The 13,085-nt window shown below is 42.3% G+C and overlaps 1 long non-coding RNA gene across 1 annotated transcript in view; it reads right to left on the bottom strand.

Annotated features, from left to right (window-relative positions):
• Window positions 1-621: 621 nt before the first annotated feature.
• Window positions 622-13,085, bottom strand: part of LOC102672398 — a 21,056-nt gene continuing 8,592 nt past the window's right edge. Inside the window, exon 3 of the long non-coding RNA XR_421990.2 lies at window positions 622-636. This is a non-coding gene — a long non-coding RNA (uncharacterized LOC102672398). The remainder of the gene's footprint in view (window positions 637-13,085) is intronic.

The raw sequence follows: 13,085 nt of genomic DNA, 5'->3' as shown, positions 1-13,085 counted from the left end.
AAACCGCGCACCCTCATAAGTTCATAAGCCGCCTGCGTCGTCTTCGTGGTGGCTCCCTCCCCTCCTCCCTTTTCAGGCGAAAGTAACAAGGAGAGGAGGTCGAAAGAAACGTGGAGTGGAGGAAAAGCCCGAGGCAAAATCGAATCTTGAACCATTGTCCGAGTTTCGAGTGGGAACCCGGCTGGTACTCGACCCCTCCCGCCCCTATTCCGAGGGAGGAGGGGAGGTCTCGATGGAAAACGTGGAGCGCAAACTCGATACACGCGGCTAACGAGAGGAGACGAAATAACGGAGAGGGGGTTGAGAGTCGATGGGAACGAAGGGGAAAGTGCAAGTGGAATTAAACCCGAAGGAGGAGGAAGTCGACGAAGGCAGGAAATTCTTCTCAGCGTTGAATCTCCTCTCCTCTCCTTTCCCCCGTGACGGGGTGATTTTTCTCTCGAAAATTCAATCTTGCGCGAAATATTCTCTTTTCTCTTTGTTTAATGGAATACGAAATGGAAACAGTGTAATCAGAGTAATATTTAAAAGGGAAATTTCGAAAATTTCGAAAAAGAAATAATTGCATTCGTGCAATTTGGAAACTATTCTTTTATCGCGATCTATGAAACTATCGTTGATCCCATACACTTTTCCCTCTTTAGAATTTTACTTAATTCGAATTGTCCAAATAAAATTGGACATCGATTCGCAAAGAATGAAATCGTTAAGTAATACATTAAATTCGTTCAATTAATTCGATACATTTTCCAAAATCCCTTCCCAAGAAGGAAGTTTTTTCCTCCGTTGGATATCACCCTGAAGAAAAATCCAACATCCTCTCAGGGCAAGAACTCTTCCCAGTTAACAAACAGTCTAAAACTATAATTGATAGCCAGAAGAGAGTGGTCGCATCCACCTCGAGTAGATCTTGTCGTTTCAACCACTCGTACAACTCTAGCAAGTTTTCCAAACACTTTCCCTAGAAATCCCGTCTCGTGGATCGTGATTCGGGACACGGAAAGGTCGGTGGCGGAAATTAGTTTCCACCTCTAATTACGGGGAGGAGGGAGGGGGGAAGGCACAAGCGGATCGATCGCAGTGGCCTCGTTCCTCCCAGAAGAAGCGGAATAATAAGAGGGCGGCGCTATGAAACGAATTCGAAAAGAGGAAGAGTTGGAAGTCCGGACCGAGGTCGATAACCAATTAGCAATATCCCCGAGACAAGGGGAAGATCTTGGAATAGCGCGTAAACATCGCGGACAAGGTAGCTGGGGCAACGAGTTTCCAGGCCACCGTGACGACCGTCTTAAATTTTCCATCTCCCCCTCTTTACGACCCGATACGGTTTAATCCGTCTGCCCGGTTGGCAGATTAACGAGTGCATTTCCAGGAGGGACGAGACTCTCGATCGAAGCCTGCCAGGCTTGTTAGACACCGGCCATGAATCGTTCGTCGACCGATAAAAATTTCTCGATCGCCATCCTGTTAGGAGGGTGGCTCTAGATCGAGTCAGTGAAATATTAATTGAAAATTTAGCCGAAAGTTTCTCTTCCTCGTTATTCGTAAATACTATCGTTGGATTACAGATTACTTTTTTACTTTCCTGGATGAAAAATTGAGAAAAATAAAGAAGAAGGATTAATGGATCGATGAGTAAAAAATAAATAAATAGAAATCGGAAACGATAAATGAGGAGAGGGAAATTGGTTGGAAACTCGAATTCTGTGGATCTCTCGTCTCGCGAAGGATATTTCGCGGGATGAAAAGTGTAGAGGTGACGCACGACGCACGTCACTCGCACACTCGCGAACCTCGGCTCACGACGTTGCACGGCCGATGGACCGAACGAGGGATGCATACCAAGCAGGCTTTTTGCCCGCTGGCAAATTTGTCAATGGACCCTGGGGGGTGCCAGCCTGGAAGGATCCACCCTCCATCCGACGTCTCCCCCTCGCATCCTCCGCGACCCGTCGATCATTCTCCCGCGCGTCCCAGACACGCTTCACCGCTCCCAAGGAAATGTGAAGGCGCGAGCTCGAATAAGTCGCGACGGAGACGTTGGTCGATCGACTTTGTATAGGAAGATCTTAATAGAGGGTTGAAACGACCGTGTTCCGTGGATAGAATGGTTGTGCGGCGGTAATAGCGCGAAAAGAATTCCCCCTCCCCCTCGGCACAATTCAATTTTGGAAAATTACGACCGCCATTTCCAGGAAACTGGACTCGACTCGACTCTACTCGACTCGACTCGATTCGAACCGGTGGATGTAGAACAGCGCCCTAACCCGGATTACCCATTTGCGACACCCAATTCCGGTCGAATTTAGGGGACAGTCGGCCGGATGGCTGCGGTCCAACCGGCCTCTGACCACGCGCCCCCATAAATATTCAAGAAGGAGAGGAGACGGAGCGAAATCGTTTGCCACCTGCGACTGATAACCCAAGGAACGTTTCTGCGCCGCGTTTACAGCTGACAGTAGCTAGCGATGGAATCGAGCATATCGCGAGTCAACGAACATCGACAAAACAGGATTCGAATCTTGTACGAATACTTTTGGAAATGATATACAAAGTTCGTATCGCGAATACCGGAATAAAAATTACTTCCGTTACTCTCGAGTTACGTTCGATTCTTGTGAAACGAGTGATCGATTTGGATTTAGATTTGGACAAACACGCGTTGAACTCGATCCCATCGCTAGCGACCGATAACCTAAGCAACTTTCCTCACACGTTTACCGCTGACCGTGGGTATGGGTAACGAGGGTAGTCAACAAGGATCCAATAACGTGCTCTCGTGGTGTCCACCCTCGAGACGACGATCCTTGGCCACCATTAAAAAAAACCCACGGACCGCTGGAACAACGGGAGCAAATACCATAGGCACGCCGATAAATCTAAAAAAAAGTGCTGAAGTTTCTTGGTTCCGAGGGTAAATCTGTAGGCGATTTAAAAGTGTTACGTCCATCGAGATTCTTCCCTTCTTCTAGGTGGTTTAGGGATAGGTATGTATTGTTGGTATTGTATATAGAAAAAATTCCAGTTTCCTAACAAAGTTTCCGGCCCGTTAACAACGGCGAGAAAGGAACGGAGGAAAGGGGGGAAAAACTGGGAACGATCTGGAACGGACGAGACGCAGGGTCGATCCAGACGAGACGAGACGAGACGAGACGAGGCGAGGCGAGGCGAAACGAGACGGTGAGGTCCAGGAAATGGATGGATGGTCGTTCGCAATTTGGCCCCCCAATAACCGCGACACAAAGTAGCCAATTTATAATCCCCTGCCCCTCTCCCCGCCCGCTCGATACTTTTATCAACCTACCTGCCCCCCTCCCCCTCCCTCCTCGCAGTGCACGCCATCCGTGTATCCTTCTCCCGCCCGGGTGTTTCGATCCGACGAGCAGTGCGCGCCGATAACGGCCACGAGTCGCAAGCAATGGGCCGAGAAATTAAATTTGTCCATTAACTGTTGATCGTGACGCGATCGAACTCTTCCGACGCTTCCACTTCCGTTCTTTGTTTTACCTTCGCCTTCTGCCGAATATTTAACGAAAGATTCCTCTTTTTCTCTTCGTCTGTTGCTCCCAATTTTGCAATTTTTCTTCCTCGGATGACTTCGATCGGAGGATCGGAGTCGGATAAAAAATTTGGCGAAAAATTTAGAGAACGATTTGCAAGAGAATAAATTCGAATTACTTAGATTCCTCGACACGCGCACAATTCCGATTTCCCATGCAATCTGGAAGATTAAAGGGAAAACTGGGAGGCTGTTCGTCTTGCTGGGGTGGAATGCTCGGAAATTAATTGGTCCGCTGTAAGCAGCACGAGGGGTGGCGGTTGTCGTGAAGGAAGGAAGACGAGCTCGAGCGAGCCGGAGGCTAAGAAAGCGCCATGCATCACCGATCGATAGGCCGCCCATTCACGGTTGAACGTTTTACGAGCGTTACGGTCCACCCTTAATGGACGATGGATCAAAAAATTTATCGGGCGCGAAAGCTCGGCACCCGACTGGCAATTAGCGATCGGTCGTTTCGGTGAAATACAGTCGCGTCGTTCCTCGTATTGGGGTACGTGGGACGAGGATGTCCAGGGTGTGGAGGAATCTTATCTTTCCCGAAGGGAAGGAGAAGGGAGGATTCGTCTCGCGTGAATTATAAAAAAAAAAGAAAGAAGAAATGCATCGGATTCAATTTTTTCCTCCCCGCCCTTTTTTCGAAAATTCCGCGTTTCTCCTTTGGGAGAAGAATCGTTGCGCGCCCCTCCCTCCGCCGAATCTTTGACGCCCCATCGAGGCATTGGAGCTGCGAAATTCCCAGGGGCGGGAAGGGGACGATCACGAAGGTTCCGTATCGACGATCGAAGGATGGATCTCCGATCACGACACGCGACGTGCCGTGTAATTGAGCAGGTGTTGAGACAAACCAGAATTGCGTCTCTCTCTCGAGGGACGATCGAGACGATACTTCCTCCCCTGATTTTCTTGACTATATCGTTATCGATATAATTCGATGCAACGATAATATCGTCGAGACAATTGATGAAAATGATCGAAATTCTTTTTTTTTTTTTTTCTTCTTATTCGAACTTGTTATTAGAGGTGTTGATTTTTTAATATTCGAACATTTTCGAGAGATTTAGCTTTTTTAATAATATACACGAATTACGATCAATTCTTTAATTTCCTTGAGAATTTCCTTTGAGAAGCTCGAGTCGCCTCGAGATAAATGCATAATCTCGTTTAATCCAATTCACCCTATCTCGAGGCACGTCTCTCTATTCGCCGAGTCGAAAATCTCTCCTCCTCCGAACCGGTCTCCGCGACGTCATTCCGTTTAATTATTATCAACCCCCGTCGGCTGGCAGCTCGAGTGACGGATGGATTTTCGTTTATATGACGCGCGACGTGGCGTGTAATTAACTGGCGGCCAATTATAGAGACCGGGCACACCACCGGTTTTTTCAACGTTGATTCTCGTGACGGGCGTTGGCTCCTCGTCTCGGTATCCTCCTGCAACCCCCTCTTGGCCTCTTCCTCCGTTCCCAAACCTGCTAACGTTAGACGAATGGAGTGGAATGGAGAGTGTGTGTGTGTGTGTGTGTATGTGTGTGTGTACAGCTCGATCGAATTTATGCCAGTCGAGAGAACGTCGATAACATCGTAGAGCGAGAGGAGAGAGAGAGAAAGAGAGAGAAAAATAAATCCTTTTGGATAGGATGACACGTTGAGTTTTCAAGGGAAAGGGAAGTGGAAAAAAATATCGAGGATCGGGATACGAAGGTAAGAGAGAAATAACTTAACACCAGAGATTTCAATTACTTTTTTCTTTTTTTTCTGATTTTTTTTCTTTTTTTTTTTTCCTCTCTCGTTTCATTTCACTTCATTTCACCATTATCTGTAGGATAGTGGCATTAAAAAATGTTTATTAATATAATATGTATACTTTCCTTAAAATCATCCATACTCGTATTCTCATAGCGTAATAATCATAATAATATATATAATCATTATAATAATATATATATCTATATTTATTTATAATATATATATTATGTATATGTATTTCGCATATAGAGAATAGTCAATTACATAGTAGGTTTGCGTAGGTTTCTTTTTTTTTTCCTGTCGTATTTTTCATTATTACCATTAATCGTTTATTATTATTTTTTTTTTTTCCATTTTTGTTCATTTACTCTTTAAATGTAAGGTATTCAATTACTAAACATATAAAAGCGGTATAAAGCTCGATCCACACACGCTAATTATATCTCTTCTTTTCTTTTTCCTCCTTTGTCTGTCCATTCTCACCCCCGAATTCTAATTATAATTAATTACAAATCGTCGCGTCTCACCACCAGTGTATTTTTCTTTTTTTTCCTTTTTCCTTTTTTTTTTATTTTTTTATTTTTTTAATTTTTTTTTTTTTTTTACCTATATGTGCTTTTCGTGTTCTTCCCTTTAAAAAATCTTTTTTTCTTATCCCTTTTTTTCTTAATTAAATAAATTGCTGTTTCGCGAAAATTTCCTCCCCTTTTTTTCCTTTTTTTCTCCCTTTCATCGCTTAAATCGTTTCGTTTCCTCTCTCTAGCATTTCCATACCATCGCAATTCTTTCTCTCCCACTCTCGCTCTCTCTCTCTTTTTCTCTCTCACTCTCTCTCTCTCTTTCTCTCGTTCTACATCTTTCCAACGCGGCTTTCTTTCTTTCCTTTTCTTTAAATCTAGGCGCACGCGCGCAGCGTAATTCCGCGATGCATTCCGTTTTAATGCTTACGAGCGTACCCCTTTAAAGTGTACTTCCTCTGCTCGTCCCTTTCGCTCGCTTCCACCCCATACCGACTCGTCGAGAATTCAATGCACGCTACGCTAAAAGAAAAGAAATAAAATATAATAATAATAATAATAATACAAGGATAGGCAGGAGCGAAGGGAAAAAGGGAACGAATGCAGAAAAGGTAGGGAGGAAAAGAAAAGCAGAAATAAAAAGAAAGAAAGAAAGAAAGAAAAAAAATTACTCCATTTTGCGGTCGACGCAGTCGAAATGGGGATGAATAACGGGCGAAAGAGACAACGCGTAAGCCCGAAAATAAAAAAAAAATTGCCAGGACCATATTGACCGTGTCCTCCGCTCTGTTTAAGAGCACGTATCGATTAATTAACGCGAACTCGTATTTAGCGCGACGATGGCGACGGCGTTAAAAGAAGAGAGAGGGTGGTTCTCGCTCACCCACCCAGGGTGACCTTGACCCTCTGTCTGTCCCTGAAAATTCGGGTCATAGGCCAAGTCGACAACCGTCGGCAACGTCCTCGAGTGAAATATTAAAAGACTAAAGGCGAGTCGTTTCTTCGAGAACCTTTTTCCCCAAGGTTACAACATATCCCAACACCATTCAGCGCACCCAAATAGACCTTCTTCGCTTATATTTTATTTTGTACGTCCCCGATACGCTTGCGTTCCTCCTTTCGCGACATTTTTGTATCTTCGAATTTATCGTCTTATTATATTCTCTATTTCGTTAAAATGTTGTGTACATCGAATGATTCTCTCTCTCTCTCTCTCTCTCTCTCTCTCTTTCTCGAAGAAACGACCTTAACACGTGGTTAAGCGCTAGCTCTCGATCGACACAGCTTATCGATAATATATCTTTTTCAACCGTAAATCATCCCTTCGTTACTTTCCGCTTCTTCGTGCGTCTATCTTCCCTCTCGAAGTCGCTGGCGGGCACGCACCGGTTCACTCGCCCTCCTTTTCCTTTCTCCCTTTCTCTCACTCTCAACCAATCGTGGATCAACCCCCTCGATGTTCTCCCCTTTATCGAGAGAACGTATCCTCGACGACGAGTTTCCAGCAATTTCAATCGCGTTCGACTGTGACTGCTTTCTTAATCTCTCCCCCCGGTCGGTTTTACGCGACCCTTTCTCTTTCCTTTCTTTAATCGCGAGTGAATTCTTCGCGATTCCAACGCCCAGCGTCGAGAATGCGACATCGAAGAATGCAATTCCTCTCGAGAGTGTGGCGAGCCCTTTTTCTCCTCCCCGTCGAGAATACGTTCGTCCCCCTTTTTTCCACGCCTCTCACCTACGATTCGACGACACATACCTGTCGTCGACACTTCAACGCTCGTTCATCGCTACGACAATCGATCTTTTCGCACGCTCTTTATCCGCTCGGATCTTGCCTCTCAAAATAATGATCGATCTCATCGGACAAACGATATTCTAAGATAAAATATTTATGAAGAACAAGTACAATGGAAATATATATATATTTTTTTATTCAAATTTTAATTTATTCCTCTACCGCTGAAGCGGAGATGATAACGTTGATTTTACAAAATACGTACATAAATTTATGAATTTTGTCAAGTTAAATTAAAAAAAAAAGGTATACAATTTTAAATTGAACTCTGCAGCAGAGGATTAAAATAATTTTTTTCGTAAGAATCTTGGCAAGATCCAAGACCTTCTTGGAAAATATCGGAAAAAAAAAATTTTGTTTGGAAAAATCCAATACAACCGGCCAACACCGATTAGCCCGCCAGCTAAAGGTACAGCGTAGTATCTAATAACACCCGAGTTAGACTCTCGCCCTCAAGCCAACCAAACAAATATAGTTCGCATACAATTATTACAATTACGAATTCTTAAATATCAACTCTTATACTCTAACGATAGAATGATAATTAATAGGGTTGTGTCTCGGCTGAGAAGAAACGGTGATCCAGGACACGTCCGAAGACGAGCCTGGAAAACCGTCGCCGGCTATACGCGTGTACGTTTTATTTCACTGTGTATCGCGAGATAATAGTTTTTTTTCTTTCTTTTCTTCTTCTTTCTAACACATATACCGTTTTTGTTCTCCCTTTTTACTCTACATTTATTTTCCTCTTATTTCCATATTCATCGCGATCGTCGTCGATATTCACGAATGTTCATCAACGTTTCGCCAGCAGGATAACGATTTCTGCCGGTCCTCGATTTTGATGTTGATGGACGATTCGATAATCGTGATGAAACTGTATATGACAATATATATATATATACGTAGATTAAAATAGATCGATAGATCATGACAGAGTGTTCGAACTACGGTGAAACTGTCGAGACTCAGTAAAGTTTTTTTTTTAGGACACGCTATACAGTGTATTTCGATTGTTAGAATTTTAATGGAAGTTTTTAATGTCAATTGTTAATGTTCTCGAATTATTCTCGATTGCAATTGGTAATATTTTAAACGATCTTCGAGATCGCTTTTTCTTTCTTTTTTTTTTTTTTTTCTTATTAATTCCTCTCTCGAGGAAGGTAAACGGATTAATTGGACTGTTAGGATAAATATCGCTGAATGTAGCTAAATAGGATTCGTTGCAAATCCCGCTAACAGCGGAAATTGTCTATTTTATCTATAAAATATCTGAGAATAGGATCCAAAGTGGAAATTCCATTAGCGCTGCGACCTGAACTCTCAAAGGAGACCAATTCCAGTGGCAGTTTTCAAAAACACGTTTTAAAAAAATTTCTCTCGAGATCTCGAGTTTTTTTTTCCCCTCTCTGCTGCTTTTTTTTTTTTTATGTATGTGTATTGTGTATCAGTTCTTCTTTCCCCGATAAATGGCCAAAACGTGGATACCACGTTTGTGATAGAGATAACACCTGAATTCCCTTTATCGAAAGCTCAGTCGACTTCTTTTAGCAATATATCGAACTGGATCACGCACGGAAGATGTCGTTGATCAAGAAGATTATTATAAGAAACATTCCGATTAAAATGTTTCGTATCTTTCCATGTGTATAATTTTAAAAATATCCCCCTCCCCCTCCTTCCCCCGTTCGAAAAAAATCGTACTCGACAGACGACGGATTCTTAATATTAATTATAAATTGTATTACTTGGAGATGCACGGGCTCCTATCGCTCGGAAAAATTCGGACAGGATCGTGCGGGATCGCAATATAGCCTCGTATCGTGTTCACGAGTTTCGATTCGAGTGTCGTACACCAATTTATTCGATCGTATCCGATTATTGCCGAGCCAATCCGAACTTCTCCGGACTCGATTCATTCGATTCCGTGCATCTCCAGTACCTTCTCTACATCTCCTACATCTCCGCTACTTCTATTATTCTACTTCTATCGTCGCTACTCCCCCTTTATCTTCGAATTTCTCCCGTTCTACTTTCTCTTAATTTTTTTCTTTTTCTATTTTTCGTTTTTTTTCTGTTTTTTAGAGCATTTTTTTCCAGTAGATTTTTATCAAAAATATATATTTCACGTATACGTGTATATACGTAGTCTTTAGGGGCGGCGACATTCGTCCGCTCGACCCTCGAGTAAAACTTACGGATATGCGAATTATCAAGGAAGTCTTGACCGTTCGGATATGGAGTCGTCGAGCCGACGTTGTTCGCCGCAATTCTTGGTAAATTTTTTTTTTTTTTGTTTCCTCCGATTAATTTACGCGTCGCCAATCGAGCAATATATCTTCTCTCCCTTCCCGCTAAAATCTAAAAATCTAAAAGAAATTTTTCTTGATCCACACGACTACCCTTCTTCCGTTACGATATCTTCTTTCTACGATTATTTTAGCTCGTCTACTAAAGATCAGTCTGAGAGTTATAAAAAGCGGTCTATTAAAAATGTCGTCGGAAAAATCGAAGACTATGGAGGAACAATTATGTTTCTCGAGTCTTATTTGGTCGGCAGTTCGGCTCGTGGACTATCCCAGAAGAAGCTGTCTCTCGAAACCGCCAAGTTCATCCGCTCGTAGCATCCGATCAAAGCATCCTACTACTTGTACATCACATTTCGTCTGGCCCAAAAAATCGCGTTTCTTTTCGTCGGAATTTATATGCGGCAAGTGCATACACGTTTTCGATCATCTTGCCGCTTCGACGAAAATGATTTTTCTCGACAAATTTTTGCAAATCTTTCGGCGATTCAATCGGACGAGCGGTTTTCGCTTCGTTTCCTCGATCGAACGAGAAACAACAACAATCTCGAAGGAAAAACGGATCGGTCCACGGTTCTATCTTTTTCTCTTTTTTGTTACGTTTCACTTCGCTATTATACCTCGAGATAGAAAATACGACCGAGCATATCGCACGGGACTAATTTTTTTTTTTTTTTTTCTTTTGCAATTGTATCGTATCGTGAAAAGGGAATTGCGATTCGTTAAAAATTGTTTGTCGATCGATTTGTTTTACCGATATTATATTGTACAACTGTCGGTGTGAACAACTGATGGTGCGCGAATGTGTCGTGTATACATGTGTGTAACGTGTGTTATTTGCTTTGTCGATTGATGATTCTCGTACGTTATATGGTTTAACTTCTTTGTAATATTATTCGATTCAGTTGGAACAGTATTTACAGACATCCTGCGAGAATAATAATAGGCGCCTAGAGCAGGCAGAAAAGGAGACACACACATCTATAGAGAAATGAATAGCGATCCTCTTCGAATAGATAGCGCAAGATTAAAAATCTGAAATTTATCTTTCGTATTACCCTACTACGGAGCGGGGTTGCATGCAAATAGACACACCGAATTCTAACTAATGATTATTGTGAGATAGAGTTCATCCTCGAAGCTTGATTTTCCTATACACACGATTTATATAGACCTTTTTTTCTCCTGTAGTTTCGATGCACACGGTTCTCTTTCTCTCTCTCTCTCTCTCTCTTTCTTTCATTCGTCGTGAAATTACCGTACCAATCACACTTAAGACACCTGCCTAGGTAGAACGAGTTTCGAGAGAATTTCGCGAAACCGGCTACCATATTTCTTCCCCCGTTTCTTTCTTTCCCCTTCAATCGTGGGAAATATTCGGAATTTGCTTTCGCGCGTCGACTGGACCGAAATTACGTTCCCCCTAGAAACCTTTGAACTTTTTCGATATTTCTACGCGTTTCGACCTCTTCGATAAAATTTTTACCTGGATTTTTGCGCGGATTTAGAGGAATTCTCGGGGAGAATCTTGGAGGAATTTTTCAAGAATTTTCCTTCCAGTTTTACAGATCGAAATTCGATATAAAATTTGCAATATATATATATATATATGTATAAAATTTCCGTGAACGATCGAAGAATACGGTATGCATATTTCGAATAGAATAAAAGAAGTAGTTTCCAATCGGGTAAAACGTAAAGCGGTTCCAGAAGGACGCGAATACCTGAGAGAATTCGGGCTAAATCGAGATAAATCGGGCGAAGCCGCGCCTTAAGTGCTAATGGCAGTTCGTTAGATCGTTAAACGTACAGGTAATATATAGCCTATGCTCGTCGAGTGTATAATATATGTTTATACGTCATCGTATCTCGCCTCGATACGCGACACGTGTTCGAAAACGAGGCCTAACTCTAAGTAAGTATACGGTACATATCATATATATATATATATTATTATAATAGATCATTTGTTAATTTTTTTTTCTTTTTCATATCGCATTAGATCGCAATATAATAATTCCTACCATCAGGGAAAAAACATCGTTTAAACGTTTACTCTTCCTCTTAATTGATATTACACCCTCTTTCTTTTTTCTCGTTATACGTTCTTCCACACCCTTTCACACCATCCCTCAAACACGAAATTATTCCACATTCGAATAAACACATGGACATACCCTCACCACCCCTTATTTTCCTTCATCAAAATACAGGCACGCAAATCCATTTATCCTCCGTTCTATAATCAATCGCGTTTCTCAATCACTCGTTTCTTCTTCTCGCCTCTCTTCGCGTCGTCCTCCTCTTTTGTTTTTGCTGCTTCCTCAGTGTTATTTATATATTTCCCATTCGTCGCTTCGAATATAATTTTATTTTATTTTATTTTATTTTATTTATTTATTTATTTTTTTTTTTGTTAGAAAAATTTGTACTCTTATAGGGGAGGTATAGAGAAGACGACCACGACTCTGTCTTGCACTCAGGAATTCCTTTTTCACGATCATATCAATCTTCATCGATAGCTCGTCCAATTTCTCCCCAGATTTTTCTTCGATTCTTCCTCTCGTTGTTCTCTCTCGAATATTCGAGATGAAATAACTTCAGGATTCGTCGAGCAGAAGACAGTGAGGTCGACCAAGCGAAACGGTTCCCGTTTGCCATAACCAACCACGAGGAACGAGAAGTACCATCATCGTAAGAATGGCGGCGTTCAATTAAAGCTTCACAATCGTTCCGGCATTTTCTTTTATTCATTGTCCCCTTTCCTCCTCGCGATAAAAAAGAAAACAGCTAGTCCTTCTCTCTCTCTCTCTCTCTCTACTCCTTCGCGAAGAAGGTTTCCTCTCTTATTTTTCTCCATTTGCACAGCACTCGAGACGTCTGCCAATTAAATTAAATAGTGTCGGGAAAAGGATCGATGAATCCTCTCCTCGTGGAACGGATTCAAAATAAAAAGATATACGTGTTTCACTGTTTTCCGTTCGCGACTCTTTCTCCCTTCCTCTCCTCGATTCTCGTACTCCTTTGTCCGACGTTCTTCATTTGTAATGCGATGATCGTCACCGTGAAGCAGGAACCGTTTTACACAAAGTGGCTCGAGCTCGTTCTCTTGTTTCCTCGTGGTCGAGAGAGAGCAACGGTTCGTTTCTTCATCGTTTCGT

The sequence above is a fragment of the Apis dorsata genome, unplaced genomic scaffold (genome assembly GCF_000469605.1).
Source record: "Apis dorsata unplaced genomic scaffold, Apis dorsata 1.3 scaffold_292, whole genome shotgun sequence".
NCBI classification, from domain to species: Eukaryota; Metazoa; Arthropoda; class Insecta; order Hymenoptera; family Apidae; genus Apis; species Apis dorsata.
This window is presented reverse-complemented; position numbering and strand designations above follow the sequence as displayed.